The 17,999-nt window shown below is 44.1% G+C and overlaps 1 long non-coding RNA gene across 1 annotated transcript in view; it reads left to right on the forward strand.

Annotated features, from left to right (window-relative positions):
* LOC121281790 overlaps window positions 1-17,999 on the forward strand; it is a 97,903-nt gene that overhangs the window by 36,633 nt on the left and 43,271 nt on the right. The window contains exon 2 of the long non-coding RNA XR_005943932.1: window positions 203-290. This is a non-coding gene — a long non-coding RNA (uncharacterized LOC121281790). The remainder of the gene's footprint in view (window positions 1-202; window positions 291-17,999) is intronic.

Consider the following 17,999-nt stretch of genomic DNA (forward strand, 5'->3'; position numbering starts at 1 on the left):
CCACTCAATGACTTTCCTTCTTCCCTTTCTGTTTTTACCCTCAATTTCTCTTTCAATTGTTGCCAGGACAAAGCTGTCAGGTTGTCATTTCCAATGTCTGTACCTGGCTATCTTTCTCTCCCTAACTGTAGTTAGTGACCCTTTTGATTCCTGAACTTCTACTCTTGATCTAACCCACTCATTTGTCTTTCGGTCCATCCAGTTGATTCTGCCCATCCTTCTAGAATGATCTGTTTACCAGTCCTGGAACCACTTCTGCTTACCAATGAGGAAAGATAAGAGCATGAAAGGTAAAACTAGCATACTTTCCAATTTGTTTAACTTCTAATACACACATAGGCATCGGCGCCCTTGCTACCACAGAGAGCAGTTGAAGTGAAAAACACAAACACAGTCAAAGGGAAGTTATATAAGTAGGTGAGAGAAAAGGGAATAGAGATTTATGCTGGTAGAGTTAGATGAGGAAGCAAGGGAGTAGGCTCATGTGGAGCATTAATACCAGCATTGATGGGCTGAATGGTCTGTTCGTGTGCTGTAAATTCTATGGCCGGGATTTTCCAGCCCCGTTGTGGAAGGACCCGTCATGGGATATTCGGCAGACCAGCCAAAAGCCTGCTGAATTTCGGCTGACCTGGGTGATCCCGGCGGTGGGCGGGCCTGTAAAATCCCACCCCATGTTATTTTATGTTATACATGCCTCAGTCTAAAGTGACCTCATCACTCAGAATCTGAATGAGCTGACTAGCTGGGCATGGCAAAAATGAACAAGGCATATTCTTGGCTTCTTTCCCATCAATCAAGTGTGGCCAGGTCCCAGACTTAGTTTTTGTATCTATATTCTTGGGATGTGGTCTTCGCTGGCAAGGCCAGAATTTATTGCCAAAGCCTAATTGCCCTTCTGAAGGTGGTGGTGAACTGTCTTCTTGAACCTTGCAGTGCATTTACCCATTGCTGTTAGGGAGGGAGTTCTAGGATTTTGAACTAATGATACTGAAGCAATGGCTATGTAGTTCCAAGTTGGAATGGTGTGTGAATTTTGGGTGGGAGTGTGTGTGCCTTGCAGCTGGTGATATTCCCATGCATTTGCTGCCCTTTATTGTTTTGGGTGATAGAGGTTGCTGGTTTGGGATGTACTGTCAAAGAAGCCTTGGCAAGTTCCTGCAGTGCATCTCTGCTACCACTGTGCACCAGTGGTAATGGGAGTGAAGGTTTAAGGTCATGGATTGGGTTTCTGAACAAGTGGGCTGCCAGTGTTGTGCTTCTTGTATTGTTGAAGCCGCACTCATTCAGGCAAGAGGACAGTATTGCACCACACTCCTGATTTGTGTCTTGCAGATGATGGACGGTCTCTGGGGAGTCAGAAGGTGAGTTACTCTAATTCCTGCCTCTTGCACATCCCAAATTTTAATCGATCCACTCTTGGTGCCTTCAGTTGCTGAGGCTTTAAGCTCAGGAATTCCTAACCGAAAACTCTTTGCCTCTACTCTCCATTTTCTCCTTTTTTTTACTCATTAATGGGACATGGGTGTCGCAGCTAGGCCAGCATTTATTGCCCATCTCTAATTGTCCTTGAAGTTTGTAATGAGCTGCCATCTTGAACCACTGTAGTCCATGTGATGTAGGTACATCCACAGTGCTGTTAGGGAGTGAGTTCCAGGGATTTGACCCAGTGACAGTGAAGGAACGACGATATATTTCCAAGTCAGGATGGTGATTGGCTTGGAGGTGAACTTCCAGATGGTGATGTTCTCATGTGTCTGCTGCACTTTCCTTCTAAATGGTTGTGGGTTTGGAAGATTCTGTTGAAGGAGCCTTGGTGTGTTCCTGCAGTGCATCTTGCAGAGATGAGTTCTTCATCACAGGGTTCCAAGCCTCTGACATGCTCTTGTAGACACAATCATCCAGTTCAGTTTTTGGTCAGTTGTACCCCCCAGGATGTTGTTGGCTGGAGATTCAGCAATGGTAATGCCATAGAATGTCAAGGGGCAATAGTTAGATTCTTTCCTGTTGGAGACGATCATTGCCTGGCACTTGTGTGGCACAAACATTAATTGGCACTTGTCAGCCCAAACCTAGGGGTTGTACAGGTCTTGTTGCATTTGGACATGGACTGCTCCAGTATCCGAGGAGTCATGAATGGTGATGAACATTGTGCAATCATCAGCGAACATCCCCACTTCTGACCTTATGATGAAAGGAAAGTCATTGACGAAGCAGCTGAAGGTGTCTGGGCCTACGACACTATCCTGAGGAATTCCTGCAGTGACATCCTAGAACTGAGATGATTGACCTCCAAAAACTACAACCATCTTCCTTTATGCTAGGTATGACTTCAACCAGCGGAGAGTTTTACCCCTGATTCCCATTGACTCTGGTTTTGCTAGGGCTTCTTGAAGCCACATTTAGTAAAACGCTACCTTGATGTCAAGGGCAGTCACTATCACCTCAGGTCAACAAATGTGGTGGAGAGGTCCATGTTCTGTTCTGAGCAAGAAAACTCTAGTATAAGTATATATCACATAAAGGGTTAATGTGGGACTGAGTACAGTACTGCCCACAGTGATACAAGAGAACACATGACCCACACCTCAGGCTTAGTGTAGCGTTGGACAAAGCTGTGTGTAGAAGCAAGCATGGAGACAGCTCCTAGCTTGGTCCTTTACTGTATCTATTTATATAGTTTCTTGTAGTTAATAGATACTTTTGAACTACCTAAGGCATTCATATTCTTAAGACCCATCGAATTACAAAAAAAATCTTACAACAAAAGACACTCTTTACAATGGCATCAAAGTCCAGTCTCACGCTTTTTCTCTCCACAGATGTTACCTGACCTGCTGAGTACTTCCAGTATTTACTGTTTTTATTTCAGATTTCCGGTATCTACAATATTTTGTTTTTGTCTTGCCAAAATAAATGCTCCATTCTATGATCTACAATACGGTGTTAAACACCAAGGGAAAAGCAACAGAGAAAAGAGAGAGAAAACGTGGAGACACCAAAGGGCATCTCGGAGGCAGTCACCACATCTTGTGGAGAGTAGAGTGATCTCTTGTCTCTCTACCTCTCATTTCTAGATCTGAGATTTAATAACCTAACAGCACATTTGAAAAGAGGTGCTCCCAAATCCAACTGGAATCAGCTCCACATCTATTAGGGAACATGTAACTAATTTTCAATTTTCTTAAAACACAATACCCTAACCTAAAGGCACACACTCTTCACTTTCTATTGCATTCATCAGGCTTCTTCTAAAAATCGAAGCCTTAGCTGCACCTCTGGCAGGAACAGAAGATACTTCTTCAACTCTAATTTTTGTAAGTGCATAAACAGCTAATCACTGAGATGTCCATCTCAAAATGTTAAACCAAGATTGCTTCTGGTGACTTTCGGCTATACATGTCTTGGGGCTCGCTGCACATACCAATATTTCAGTGCTTCGATAGTTCAATTCCTTGCCCACCAGCAGAATTGTAAGTCAGGTTTCTGGTGCATTTACAAATCTGCTACTCTCTGGTTCTTTTGCCAACTAAATCTGTGTCCTCTGGTTACCAATCATTCTGCCACCTGAAATTTTTTCCTTATTTACCTAATCAATACTTGTGGCAAATATGGTTTTATGTAATGTGTTGTATGCCTTTAAGGATGTTAGAAAGGAAGATCACATTATCATTTGTAACCAATAGGGGAGTAGTGCTGGCTACCTCTGTAGTCAGTGCCTTTATAAATAAACAGAATATGTTCCACCTAATAAGTATCTGCTGATCAACTCTGTCTATATTACCAACTCGGCCATTCCGCAACAAGTGTGCAACCCAACCCATAAGTCCCAACAACTGGCGACGAGGAAAAAGCGAAGATACAATAAACTTCGAGAATATAACAAGTTAATGAAAGAAATCAAGAGAAACAAAATGGAGCTGTAGCTCGCACGGTAATTGTAAGTAGAATTTCTGTCCTAATCGTTGAAGCAATCCCCTCCACAGAATGTCACAATTCAGAACAAGTGACCCTTTCAATCCAGCCACAGACGATTGGTCTTATGTTGAACATCTCGCGTTCTTTTTCCAAGCTAATAACATTAAGATCCTCTTACCTACGTGTGGGAATAAAGCCTACGGCTTGATTTGAAGTTTGATGGCACTCAGTGCCCCAGATTTAAAAAGTTTGGATGAATTGGTGGACCTTGTGAAGGGTCATTACCAGCCAAAGTCCTCAGTAATGATGCAATGGTTCAAATTTAATTCAAGAAATAGAGGCCCAGGGGTGACAGTAGCTTGTTGTGGGGCAAGTTTGAAACAGTTAGCGGAACATTTGTGAATTTGGTGCATCGGTAAATGACATGTTCAGCGATCACTTAGTGTGCGGTGTGAATGAGGACATAATTCAGATGAGATTACTGTCTGAAACAAATTTGGATTTTAAGAAGGCGCTGGAGATAGCATTTTCCATGGCCAGTGCAGTAAGTGATTCAAAGGCCATACAGGGAGCACAAAATGGCACCATCCTCCATGTTGGTGGGGAGCCCCAGCCAAAAAGGGCGTGAAAATGCAAGACTCTGCTGAGAAGAGGGAAACAGCCAGCGCTAGCAGAAAGATAAAGAGAAATGACCTAGCAGCGAGAACAAGGGATAGCAGCGAAAACAAAGAATAATTGCAACAGAGGTGGAAACAAGCAATCTTGTAACGATTGGCAGTTCAAAAAAAAATCGAAAGCTTTTATTGTAATTGAAATGGACACGTAATGAGACAGTGCAAGGAAAGAATCAGGCAGACTCTCAAACAAAAGTAAAAACCTTGTAAGATCTACAAGATATAAGGGCCTGATGTAACAAATTCAGATATTAATTCATTATTTAATTTGAAGGTTGGAAAGACGGAACCAACACGCCGAACAGTGAAGGTAAGTGGCAGACCTATTAGAATGGAAGTGGACACAGGAGCTTCCACTCCAGAAACGAATCAGTAAAACTACCCTTGATGGTGGTGGCAGGCGAGGGGCCAAGCCACTTTGGACGGGAGTGGCTAAAGGAGATTAAGTTCGAATGGGCTGAAATTTTCCAGCTGAGAGCAAGTCGGATACCAGAGCCAATACAAAAATACACCTCAGTCTTCAAGGACAAACTTGGGAAGATCCAGGGACTGCAAACAAAAATTCACGTGGATCCAGAGGCAACCCCCCACCCCCCCCCGCCACCCCCCCCCCCCCCCCCCCACCCCCACACCCCCGCCCCCCCCCCCCCCCCCCCTGCCGATTCATCAAGCAGTAATCCTGAATACACACTTACTTAATGCTGCTGTTACTGCTCCTCCATATGCACTCACCTGCTTTAACACGGCAGCTACGCAAACGCCTCAAGGTCACCTCCGGCCTCCAATCACTGGCCACTTTCAACTTACCTTGCAGTACTTCCCTTGGAACCTTCTGGTTTGGGCGCAAGCCGTAATTTGTTCAGGTCTGACTTAAGGGAACAGCGATGAGAGGGGGAATGACAGAGAGTAATGTTTTTATTGGGAACAGTGGCATCAAAGGTGGAGGTGAAGGTACAGCTGAGCAAATCAGCAGCTGAAGAAATGTTGTGGTGAATGGATCAAGGGCCAAAGGCTATAGGCAGTTAGAATTTTGAAAGAGTAATTGTTAGTGAATTGGGGGTAGTTTTTTTCTGGGCATCTAGAACTAGGAAAGAGGTTCTGCCCAGTTTGTATGAGGAGCTAGGCACCAAGTTAGGAAGCAGAACCTCAAGGTGGTAATTTCTGGATTATTACCTGAGCCATATAGAAATTGGCATAGGGTAAATAAATTTAAAGAGCTGAATGCATGGCGCAAAGTCTGGTGTGGGAGAAATGGGTCCTGGTGCATGGGGTAGTGGCACCAGTATTGGGGAAAGTGGGATTTGTACTATTGGGATGGTCTACACCTGAAATGTGTTGGGACCAGTATTCTAATGAGCTGCATAACTAGGGAGGTAGAGAGGGTTTTAAACTAATGAATGCAAGGGACCAAATTTGGGAAGATTTGGTAAACCAAACAGTAGAGACAAGGCAAGAGAGAGAGGTATTAATATGGGAAATGAAAAACAGCACATGACAGGAAGGGATAGAGAGTACAAATCTAAGAGTGAAACAGCAGTTGATGTTAGAGGTTACAAAACTAATAAAAGGACAAAACTAAAGGCTCTGTATCTGAATGCACACAGCATTTGAAACAAAACAGATGAACTAATGGCATAAATAGAAATAAATAAGTATGATCTAATATCCATAACAGAGACATGGCTGCAGGATGGCATAGATTGGGACCTGAACATTGAAGGGCATGTGACTAGGAAGCTAGGAAAAGGTGGAGGGGTGGCTCTGTCAATTAATGATGGCATCAGTATGTTAGGGATGTATGACCTAAGTACAGGAAACCAGGAGGTAGAAGTGGTGTGGGTTGAGGTGAGAAATGATAAAGGCAAGATGTCACCTGTGAAAGTGGTATACAGGCCCCCTAATTGTAGCGACATGGTAAGACAGAGCATAAAGGAAGGGATAATGGAAGTTTGTCAGAAAGGTATGGTGATAATCATGGGGGATTTTAATATTCATATAGACTGGAAAAATCAGATGGGAATAGGTAGCCTAGATGAACAATTCATGGAATGTTTTCTGGATAGTTTTTGGAGCCAACCAGAGAGCGGGCTACACTAAACCTGGCATTGTGCAATGAGCTAGGACTAATTGATAACCTCACAGTAATGGCACCCCTAGGCAGCAGAGATCATAATATGATTGAATTTTACTTTCGGTTTGAGGGAGAGAAGAGTGGGTCCAAGACTAGTATTTTAAATTTAAAGAAGGGCAATTATGAGGGCATGAAAGCAGAGGTAGCTAAAGTGAACTGGCAAATGAGGTTAAGGGGTAGGTCAATAGAGATGCAATGGCAGACATCTAAAGAGATATTTTAGAATACACAAAATTGATATATCCTAAGGAGAAAGAAAAATTCCAAGCGGAGGATCCTCCATCCCTGGTTAACTAAAAAAGTTAAAGATAGTATCAAACTTAAAGAAAAAGGATATAATTACACAAAGATGGGTGGTAGGTCAGAAGATTAGACAGAATATAAAGAACAGTAAAGAATGACAAAAAGATTAATAAGGAAGAAAAATTAGAGTACAAGAGAAAGCTGGCTAGAAATATAAGATGGATAGTAAAAGGTCCTATATGTATTTAACTAAGGAAATGGTTGACAAAGTGAGCATTGGTCCTATAGAAAATGATTCTGGCGAATTAATAATAAAAAATAAAGAGATGGAGGATGAATTGAACAGGTGTTTTGCATTGGTCTTTGCTACAAAGGATACAAGTAACATCCCAGAAATAGCTGTAAATCAGGAATTAGAAGGGAGGGAGGAACTCAGGAAAATTACAATCACCAGGGAAGTGGTACTTAGCAAATTGTTGGAGCTGCGGGCTTAAAAAAGATGCAGAAATTTAGGTTTAATTTGTGTAACAGAGCCCCGGGTGAGACTATTACAGTGCTATGTGGCAAATTTGAAGAAGCTAACGGAACATTGAGATCGGTACGACTCTGAACAACATGCTCAGAGATCGTTTAGTGTGTGGTGAGAAAGAGGTTGCTACTCAGAAAAGATTATTGTCCGAAGTGAATCTGGATTTCAAGAAGGTGCTAGAGCTCATGCTGGCCATGGAAAGCACAGTAAGAGATTCAAAAGCAATACAGGGTGCGCAAAATGGCTCCATCCTCCACATCGGGCGGGAAACCCCAGCTGAAGGAGACGAGAAAATGCGAGACTCCACCGAGAAACAGGAAACAGCCCCAGCTAGCCAAAGAATAAAGAAAGATAACTTAGCAGCAACATTGAATGATAATTTTAATAGGGGTGGAAACAAGCTATCTTTTAGTGATTGGCAGTTAAAAAAAAAATAGAATGCTACTATTGTCACAGAAATGGACATATGATGAGGCAGGGCAAGGAAAGATTCAAACAGGTTTGTAAACAAAAGAAGAAGCCCAATGAAATCTACAGCGTAGAGGAGCCTGAAACAACAAATTCAGACATTTTACTTGTTTAATCTGAAAGTTGGAAAGACAGAACCAATATTTGTCACAGTGAAAGTAAATAGTAAACCTATTAGAATGGAAGTGGACATGGGAGCTTCCACTACAGTAATTGGGGAACATACCTTCAGATATTTGAATAATGGTGAACATCAATTAAGTTTAGAAGTAACAGCCACCAAGCTAAAAACATATACGGGTGAAGCCATTCAAATAAAAGGCATAAGCAGAGTAACTATCCTTATGGAAACCAAAGCTACCAGTGTTGGTATTCAGAGACAGAGGACCAAGTCCTCTAGGGCAAAATTGGCTAAGGGAAATCAACCTTGATTGGCCACTGAGATTCCAAAAGGAAGCTGGAAGCATTCCTGTTTTGAAAAGGAGTGTGCAAGGACTCGACAACCTGAGAAATGCAGGCTGTCTTAAGAAAGAACAGCAGAAGAAACCCGAAACCAGGTAAGCAACCTTCGAGGGGAAAAAGAAAACCTATTGAAAGACCTTCATTATAAGATTCCCTCGGGTCAAAGATTGTACCTCTGGAAAAGTATGAAGAGAAACTTTGATAATTGTGGTTTTTTGTAATGTGTAGTATGCCTTTAAGAAGGATGTGATAAAGGAAGATCACATGATCTTATGTAACCAATAGAGGAGTAGCGCGGGATGCCTCTGTAGTCAGTAGCCTGTTGTTAGTAGTCAGAAGTATAGAGGCAGGGTTTGAGTTGAAAGCACACAAGTGTTGCTGCTGAGCACCTTTATAAATAAACAGAATGTGTTCCGCCTGAGAAGTGTCTGCTGATCAACCTGGTGTTTTGTACCATCTCGGCCATCCCACAACAAGCGTGCAACCAGGATCCATAAATCTTAACAAAGTGCAATGATCAATTATTATAGGCGGTTCTTATCCAATTTGTCTACAGTGCTAGTCCCCCTTTACTCAAAGAACCAACGTTGGTTTTGGGAGGCACCCCAGAAAGAAGCTTTAATAAAGGTGAAGCAATTGTTAAACTCGACCAATCCATTAGTGCATTATGATCAGGTGAAAAACTTGGTGCTCACTTGATGCACCTTCCTATGAGGTGGGAGCAGAGCTCTCTCATCAGATGGATGACACATGGAATGGCCAATGGGTTACATATCAACAATGCTCAGCAAATCAGATAGACAAAGAAGGCCTGTCCTTCATCTTTAGTCCTTCACCAATACGTACACAGCCTCCATTCTACAATAATTTCAGACCACAAACCATTGCTAGGATCATCAAGTGAGGACAAGGCTATACCACCCATAGCCTCAGCAAGAATACAACAATGGGCTTTAATTCTGGCAGCATATGAATACACTTTTGTGCATAGGCCTGGCAATCAAATCACAAATGCCGGAGCCTTTAGTCATTTGCCTTTTCAGAAAAAATGATGAGCACGTCCCAGTTCCGCAGGAACTTGTTTTATTGTTAAATTTCTTAGGTTCCTCCCTGGGACGTGCTCGACAGATCAGAGATTGGGCAAGTTAGGACTCAGTCCTATCTTGGGTACGAGAACAAGTGCTACATGGTTGGCCACAGGAGCCCGTATCTGACAAAATAAAACCATACGTCAACAGGAGACATGAAATAACCAGCCAGGATGGCACCTTATTGTGGGGTGCACGAGTGATAGTTCCTGCAAAGGGGAGGGAGCCACTTTTATTTGAACTACACAGTGCCATCCAGGACTTTCCCGAATGAAGACTATAGCACACAGCTATCTATGGTGGCCTGGGAGATGGTGAAATAGAGAGTTCAGTAAAGCACTGTGTGCAATGTCAGCAACTGTAAAAGTTGCCAGTAACAGTTCCGTTACACCCATGGGTGTGGCCAGGTAAACCCTGGGTGCGGTTACACATTGACTACGTTGGACCTTTCCTGGGAACAATGTTTTTGCTCATCCCGATGCCCATTCTAAATAGTTGGATGTATATGAGGTGAAGTCACCAACGTCAAGTGCTACAATTGAGAAACTACATCAGGGTTTTGCTATTCATGGACTAGTCATCTCTGTTAATGGCAAGGCATTTATGAGTGCTGAGTTTCAAAGGTTTATCAGCCTCAACGGTATCACTCGTCATAGGAGAGTAGAGTGGGCTACCTCAGCAGCCCGAGTAGAGATAGAGTTGGAGTTGAAAGCACACGTGTAGTTGCTGCTGAGCATATTGTAAATAAACTTAATGTTTCCACCCAAGAAGTGTCTGCAGATCAACTCTCTCATTAATAGCACAACTCAGCCACCTGACAACACTGGCTCATTGGAGGCAAAGTTACCTGCAGAGGATCTGGTTGATGACACCAGGTGAACCTGCAAAGTGCCCCTGAGGAGAGGTACAATGCCATCCATGGATTTCTTTTTATTCTTTCATGGAATGTGGATGTCACTGGCTAGGCCAGCATTTGTTGCCCATCCTTGAGAAGGGCAATTAGGGATGGGAAATATATGCTGGCCAAGCCAGCAATGTCCACGTCCCATGAATGAATTTTTAAAAATAGAGAGACGATTGGCCTGCTTCAAATGAGCCTCAGTATTCGTCAGAATGAACATCCAGAATCATTGTGATCTACTGCGCCCTACACACCCTCACTCAGCAAAGAGGCAATGTGTTTGCAGAAGGACGACTCAGATGTCTTCTCTGATGAGGAGAACGGGGAAGATGATGCTGATAATGACAGCTTGGATGTTACGGATGCAGTGAAAGAAGCCAGGGTGATGGTGCGGCATGTTAGTGGGACTGGTGACACCTTATCACCACCAGATTGCAGACCGAGTGAGACACTCATCCATCTTTTCAACACTGCAGTTTTAATCCTCTGCTGGCTGGGGGGGCTGGAGCTCCCTCTTTGGGATGGACATTTTATTTTACTTTTGTTGATCTTATTTTCTGGTAGCTGCATTAAATTGTAATATTTCATGTTAACTCTGCTGATATTATGACCCTTTGCATGTGCCAATCTGACAGTAAACACAGCCCACATGTGCCAAACAGTACCTGTGTAACACAGCATACTCCCGGGACCTCTGGCACCTGGAAGGAGGAAAAGGAAGCAGACACTTTGCTCCAGCAAGCCCATGTTTACACTGGAAGACACATGCACTCATAATTCGGCAGGGATCCACTCGTGTCTCCTTGACACATGCCACAGCTTGGGAAATGCTTTGTAAAGAACTCTGCCAGGCACACATAGGGACATAGGAACATAGGAAATTGGGCCATGAGTAGGTCATTCAGCCCCTTGAGCATGCTCCACCATTCACTTAGGTCATAGCTGATCTTCTGCCTCAATGCCATTTCTCCTCACTATTTACATATCCCTTGACATCGTTAATAAGTAGAAATCTATCAATGTCCCACGCAAACATGCTCAATGACTGAATGAGCCTCCACTGCCCTCTGGGGTAGACAATTCCAAAGATTCACCACCCTCTGAGTGAAGAAATTCCTCCTCATCTCAGTGCTAAGAGGCCTACCTCTTATTCAGAGACTATGTCCCCTGATTCTAGAACCCGTAGCCAGGGGAAACATCTTTCCTTTGTCTACTATGTTGCACCCTGTAAGAATGCTGTATGCCTCACTGAGATGGTCTCTCATTATTCTAAACTCCAGATAACACGGGCCCAATCTCCTCAATCTCTCCTCAGAGGACAATTCCATCAAGCTCAGTCTGTAGAACATTGGTTGCATTCCCTCTATAGGAAGTATATCCTTGGGTAAGGAGACCAACAGTACCTACAGTACCCCAGGTGCAGCCTCATTGAGGTTCTAAGCAACAGAAGCAAGACTCTTTTACTCCCACGCTCAATTCCTCTCGAAATCATGGACAACCTTCCAGTTGGCTTGCTAACTTGTATGTTAGGTATGTTAGGACATCCAGGTTCCTGGACATCAACACTTCCCAATCTCTCACCATTTAAGGAAGACTCTGAATTTCTGTAGTTCCTATCACAGTGCTTAACTTTAAATTTTTCCACAAGACATTTCATCTGCCATGTTATTGCCCGCTCACATAGCCTGTCTAACTACCCTTGAGGCTTCTTTGCATCATCCTCACAAATCACAGTCGGAAACTCAGCAAGACATGCAATGAATTGGATGCAGATGATGCTCAGACAGTCTTCTCCGAGGGTTCAAAATCAGATGCCCATTACCTGCTGGGTAGTCCGATGTGTGCCTAGGCTGCACATTCACGCATGATGGCCAAGGCTTTAACATACTCATATCGATAGCCCCACGTCGCCTGATATTGATAGGGATCAAAATGCAACCCCCTGAAATGCCCACGACCATTGCAGCAACCAGCAGCATAACGGGAGTGCAACAAATGTAGAGCAATAGAACAAATACTTGCAAGTGTGATTCATATATGCCATGATTGGACACCTAGTTCCTTTTAAATCTTCTTAATTTTGCTTTCCCTACCACTACGTCTAGGTGCAGCCCCAACATCCATGGCTGAGGTGGAGGCAGCCTGCTGATTGCTACGCGCTGTTGACTAAGACGACTTTTGCGGGTGTCCTCTGGTGGTCCGAGGATTAAAGGCTTAGAGGCATGATGACATCTCCCTGACTTCTTGAGGAGAAGAGGCACCTGGAGGGAGGTCCTCATCCCCCTCTTGTCTAGCCACTGCTGCACTGCACCCATGGCTAGAGCGATGGAGTACAGGTCCGAGCACACATCCGGCAGCCACTGTCCGTTCTGCTGGACTGGGTCTTCAAAGTGGCCACCGACCTTTTCATGGAGGTAGCCAAGTGTTTACATACCGGGGACATGAAAGTTCTCATAACGTGGATGGACTCCTCCAGCCTTTCGTCCAGTCTATAGCTAGCTTCTGGCATCTCTGCCTGATGTACCCTTGCCTGTATCTGCATCGCCAAGAGGTCTCTTATGGCTGGGTCTGGAGGCTTGTCATCAGCAGGGGCCTGGTCTCCAACAGTCTTCTGAGACGTTGGCTGTCACATTCTCTGTCAGCGGTGGACCCGTGTCAGTGATGTGTTTACCAGATTGTGACCCCGCATCTGCTCCAGTAGAATGTCTCTGCACTGGTGGAAGGTGCAAGCGAACACAGTGATGGTGCATCCTCTGAAGATTCTGAGTCATCATCCTCAGAGGTGGCGATGGAGCTGGAAATGGGGATAAGCTGCCGCCTCTTGTTCTTTGTCTTCAGCGAGGCCCTGGAGTGGAGAACAGCAAGGATTAGTTAATGGTTATACACATTCCCTTTTTGGGACAATGTTTCACTCATTTGTCCTGTGTATCCATCTGTCAACAGCTGACTGGAGGGTTGCTGGTGAAAGTCCTGTCTCTCCATCTGCAAGGGCTTATTCCCGGTTGTCCCCGGTACGTCTGGCAGCCTCCTCCTCAAAGGGCATGAGGATCTTGATGTCTACATCTCCTCTTGCAGTCTGGGAGTGCGTTTCTCTCCTGTAGGCAGCTACGAATGATCGAGTGTCGTTCCAGTGGGTGCGTGAGCAGTTGATGAGCCTGTATGTCTATAGCAGCCCCTGGGTCCTCCCCAGTAAGTGATTAACAACTGCACTGTCCTGCAACTGAGACAACATTGACAGCAGAAGGTGGCTGTCACACATTCAGTCCACATATTCCACCTGCTGTGTCCTGCATGTGACCCTCCTCTCTGACATCCCTCTGCACTCACACTTACGTTGCCTGATGCCATTATAAGTGTCACTTTGCACTGAGTAGTCAGTCCCACTTATCCTTGCGGAGCACAGGAAGTCGTTCATCCCCTTCCTACACTGGGGCTAGAGCCAGGTTCTGTTGTGGGCCCCACTGGTGCTTACCTGCGCTGCCACCTCCATCCAGGCCACCTTGGTCTGATGGGAGGCCCTCCCGCTGCCACCCCTGGGAAGCAAGCTTTCCCCGGATGGCCTGGAGGAGAACCTGCAGTGAGGTGCTGCTGGACTACGGGAGCCGCTCATTGTCCGTTCTGAAACGTCTCTGGCTGGGGAAAGGTCCAAAGGCCTGGCTGAAATCTCAGCATCCGCTCGGAGAGGCTTGCAGTGAGTGTCTGCCTGTCCGGATGCCCTTATTGAATATGGCGCATGGACCTTCAACCACATGAGGTAATAGCGGGGGCGGGGGGGGGGGGGGGGGGGGAAGGTGGCATCGACTACCTGCCTGCCCCAGCCACATGATTCGCTATGCTCCTCGCATATCTAATGAGCTGACCAGCAAGAGATTACATGTGGCCAGCCTTCCTGCGCCCAACAGGAGTGTCACTAACCTCCACTCCTGCCACTGAATTTCCACCCCAGAATGGAAGATTCTACTCTTAGTATCTGATTCAGCCCTTCGTTGTTCACTGCTTGCATCTTCCTGAAGCTGTCTCTCTTGCAGTTGTATTTTGTTTAGCTGTTTCAATCTCAGCCGGAACAGTTTTTTTTATTTTAAATGTGAAGCCGGAACAGTTTTTGATCCATTAGTGCTCATTCTGCTCTGTCTGTCAGGGATGAAGAGTAAAAGTTCAGTTTACAATCGGACCTCAACCTCTTCCGGTTGGTGAAGACAACTCTTCTCAAATTCATTCTGGAAAACAATATGAAACATTACAATAACTTTGGACTAAACTGTGGAGGAACACTGAGGTGTGATAGTAATTTATATTTTTGCCATCTAACCAATGCCAATGGAGTGGAGACACATACTTGATAGCTCAAAGCACAGAGTGGATTAAACAAAACTATTTATTGCCAATTTACAGGCTTATTCTTCTTAATTTAAAATATTCTCAGATATCAAATACATGTAATGAACACTTGATTTCAACAGTGACTATACTCCAAAAGTATTCATTGGCTGTACATTGCTTTGGGACATCCCTGAGGTCATGCAAGTGTTTATAAAATGCACATCTTCCTTTCCTTTTTTGATATCATGTGATACCCTCATTTTCACTGAAAACAGGACATGGATGACACATTCTGACTGATCTATTCTTTAGTGCCTGTGTGCATGTGGCTGCAGAATCTAGGACTAGGGACCACAGTTTCAGAAATGGTCGGCCATTTAGGACTGAAATGAGGAGAAACCTCTTCACTCAAAAAGTTGTGAATCTTTTCAATTCTCTACCCCAGGGAATTGTGGGTGCTCAGTCATTGAAGTTTGTTCAAGACTGAGATGGTTAGATATATTTGGATACCAAGGGAATCAAGGGATAAGGGGATCAAGGTGGGAAAGTGGAATTGAGATTGAACACCAGTCCTGATTGTATAGGATGACAGAGCAGGTTTGAAGACCATTTGAAGAAATGGTCTGATCCTGCTCCTATTTCTTAAGTTCTCATGTTTTTATAACAATCTGGCCCTAACGTAAAACAAGAATTAAATTGCTTAAAGTAAGTGAGGGCTGAAATAAAGACAAAAAGTGCTGGAAATATTTAGCAGGTCAAGCAATATCTGTGAAGAGAAACAATTTCAGGTTGAGATGACCTTTAATCAGGAGTGAATGAAGATAGAAATGTAAGAGTTTTTAAGCCAGTGGAAGTGGGTGAGGGGGCAGGAAGAACAAAGGAGAAGGTCTGTGATGGGATGGAGGGCAGGAGAGATTAAATAACCAAATGTTTCATGATGCAACAGCCAAAGAGAATGTTAATGGATATAGTAAATAAACAAAAGTTGTGTCCAAATGAGCTGCGACTGGCTATATAGCAACATCTGAATGTAACATGAAGGGATAAAGGAGGATATGAGACAAGGCCAACCTAGCAAAACCAAAAATACACAAAAAGAAAAAAACCACGTTGAACAAGATGAAGGCAGACGTCATGATCTAAAGTTGTTGAACTCAACGTTGAGCACAGAAGACTGTAGAGTGCCGAGTCGCTAATGAGGTCCTATTCCTCGAGTTTGTGTTGAGCTTCACTGGAACACTTTAGCAGGCCAAGGCCAAAAAGGTCAGAGTGGAAGCAAACTATCCTTTCACCTCCTCCCTCCTCATCGCTTAAGACCCCAAACACTCCTTCCAAGTGAAACGGCAATTTACTTACACTTTTTTTCAATTTAGTCTACTGTGTTCGCTGTGCATAATGTGGTCTCCTCTACACTGGGGAGATGAAATGTAAACTGGGTGATGGCTTTGTGGAACACCTCCATTCAGTGTGCACGCCTGGCCACTAGCTTCTGTCATTTTAATTCTCCACCTTGTTCCCACTCTGACCTCGAACTTTCAATGATGATAGCTTTATGGCATCAAATCAGGAATATCCCACAGGGTGTAAGTCGTCCAATCTTCCATCGTTTTCAAAAAGGTGAGAGATTGGGAAGTGTTGATATCCAAAGGGACCTGGGTGTCCTTGTTCATAAGTCACTGAAAGCTAACATGAAGGTGTAGCAAGCAATTATGAAGGCAAATTGTGTGTTTGCCTTTATTGCAAGGGATCTGGAGCATAGGAGCAAAGAGTCTTTTTGAAATTATATAAAGCCTAGGTGAGACCTCACCTGGAGTTTTGCGGATGGCTTTGGCTGGTCCCCTTACCTAAGGAAGGATATAATTGCTGTAGAGGGAGTGCAATGAAAAGTTACCGGAATGATTCCTGGGATGGCGGGATTGTCCTATGAGGAGAGATTGAGGAGAATGAGCCTATATTCTCTAGAGTTACCTCTACCAATCAGAGTCCACTTGCCAACCAATCAGCTCTCTCCTCATGCAGTATAAATTGCTGTTTTCCCCTTATATTGATATTCTTGCCAAGTGTCCTGATGAGTGCAAGAAAAAAACCTTCATCTCTTTTTCAGCAATTCTCTAGAGTTTAGAAGAATGAGAAGTGATCTCATTGAAGTAGACAGAATTCTTATGGGGCTTGGCAGGGTAGTTGCAGGAAGGTTGGATCCCCTAGCTGAGGTGGGGGTGGGTGGTGAGATCTAGAACCAGGTGACGCAGTCTTGGAATAAAAGTAAGCCATTTGGGACTGAGATGAGGAGGAATTTCTTCATTCAGAGAACACAAGAACACAAGAAATAGGAGCAGGAGTAGACCCTATGGCCTGTTGAGCCTGCTCTGCCATTCAATACGATCATGGCTGATCTTGGGCTTCAATTCCACTTCCCAGGCCATTCTCCATACCCCACAATTCACTCAGAAGCCAAAAGTCTGTCTATCCCAGCCTTAAATGTATTCAATGATGGAGCATCCACAACCTTCTGGGGCTGAGAATTCCCAAGATTCACAACCCTTTGAGTGAAGCAATTTCTCCTCAGCTCAGTCCTAAATGACCGGCCCCTTATCTTGCGACTGTGCCCCCGTCCTTCAGATTCCCCAGTCAGCGAAAACCATCTCGCAGCTTCCACACTATCAAACCCCTTCAGAATCTTGTAAGTTTCAATGACATCTCCTCTCATCCTTCTAAACGTCAGAGAATATAGACCCAATTTTCTCAGCCCCTCATTATAGGACAACCCCCTTATTTCAGGTACCAATTTAGTGAACCTTCGCTGTACTGCCTCCAATGCAAGCTTATATTTTCTTAAATGTGGGGGCTAAAACGGCGCACAGTATTCCAGATGTGATCTCACCAAAACCCTGTACAACTCTAGCAAGACTCCTTTATTCCTGTACTCCAGTCCCCTTGCAATAAAGATCAACATACCTTTTGCCTTCCTAATTGCTTGTTGTACTTGTATGATAACTTTTTGTATTCCTTGCACGAGCACACCCAAGTCTCTTTGAACATCAACACTTACAAGTTTCTCACCTTTTAAAAAACATTCAGCTCTTCTATTCGGTCGACCAAAGTGAATAACTTAACGACCCCCCACATTATAATCTATCTGACATTTTGCTGCCCACTCACTTAACTTGTTTATATCTCTTGGCAGCCACTCTGTATCCTCCCCGCAGCTTACCTTTCCACCTACCTTTGTATCATCCGCAAACTTAGATGAATCTAAAGTCATTAA

The sequence above is a fragment of the Carcharodon carcharias genome, chromosome 9 (assembly GCF_017639515.1).
Source record: "Carcharodon carcharias isolate sCarCar2 chromosome 9, sCarCar2.pri, whole genome shotgun sequence".
In the NCBI taxonomy this organism is placed as follows: domain Eukaryota; kingdom Metazoa; phylum Chordata; class Chondrichthyes; order Lamniformes; family Lamnidae; genus Carcharodon; species Carcharodon carcharias.